Here is a 1,345-nt window from a genome sequence, read left to right as displayed (position 1 = left end):
ATTTCCACAGGTCAAGAATCATGACTACACTTCTATTTCTGGTTCAGTAATTTGAGTCTTCTGGTTTTATAGTTACCAATCTAAGCAAAATTTCTGTCCATTTCCTTGGCTTTTTTCAAACATCCAGCATTTGGTTTCACTGATTTTTATTTCCATTGTTCTGACTTCATCTTGCATTGTTCTGTCTTCATCTTGCAGTTTTTGGTCTTTTCTTTCATAATGACAGGATCTAAGTTATACATTTCCCTCTCAGCACCATCCTGCTTTCTAGTTTCATCTATGGATGCCACTTAGTTTTAGGTGATATGGTCATGCTGTGTTCAGAGTACGACATGTCTATATTCTCTGTTTCTCAGAAGGTCAAAATGGCTGGAATAAGTGAGCATATGAAAAGCCTATGAAGATACTGGGGAAACATGAGAAAGACTATTGTTAAACTTGTCTTTGAGCCTTGATTATTTGAATATTTCTCAGGACATAGTATTTCAACTTGGGATATAGACTTTTTTATTCGTTTTTATTGTAAAAATACTGCACAGAGGGGTTACAGTTACATGAGGAAGGTAAAAAGTACATTTTTTACACATATTAAGGTTTGAACTCATAGCCTTGGTAATGTCCCAAGGGTGTTTTTTTTTCTCAAGGTAGTGAACTATCACTTGAGCCACAGCTCTTCTTCCAGCTTTTTCTGAGTGGTTTATTGGAGGTAAGAGTTTCATCTATTTTTCTGCCTATGCTACCTTGAACTGCAATCCTCAAAATCTCAGATTCCTGAGTAAGTAGGATTACAGGCATGAGCCACAGAGTCCAGGCTTTTTAAAAAAAATCATGGTGGTTTGCTCTGGAAAGAAATTGTATCTTGGAGACAAAGGAAAATAAACCCTACAAATTCACCAAGGCCATTTATACAGTGTCACATGCTTACACAATAGATTCCCTTTCTACTACTCACTTCTAATTAGATGTCTTCAAAAGTTTCCCCATATTCCCTGGACTTCCCTCACCGTGGGTCACATCTGTTGGAAATGGTCATGAAAATTCAGTGGTGCTCATCAGTATCCACAATTCTCCAGTGTTTGTCATGGGAAAACAATGTTCCCTATATACACAGTGTCATTGCACTTCTAGATGACATGATGAGCATGCCCACAGAGGAGATGAGATCATGCAGTCCTGAGCCTTTATATTGAGGCTCCCTGGCTGAGCACACATGCTGTGACCACTGCATCTACTCCTCTGTCCTGACAGCCAATTCCTACTGGGTAAGCAGCTGTTCTTCTCAGGTAAGTGACAGTTGTAAATGGAACTCATCAAGAAAATGCAGAAGTAACTTCTCTGTAAAATG

The sequence above is a fragment of the Dipodomys ordii genome, unplaced genomic scaffold, assembly GCF_000151885.1.
Source record: "Dipodomys ordii isolate 6190 unplaced genomic scaffold, Dord_2.0 Scaffold191, whole genome shotgun sequence".
Classification (NCBI taxonomy): domain Eukaryota; kingdom Metazoa; phylum Chordata; class Mammalia; order Rodentia; family Heteromyidae; genus Dipodomys; species Dipodomys ordii.
Note: the sequence above shows the minus strand (reverse complement) of the source record.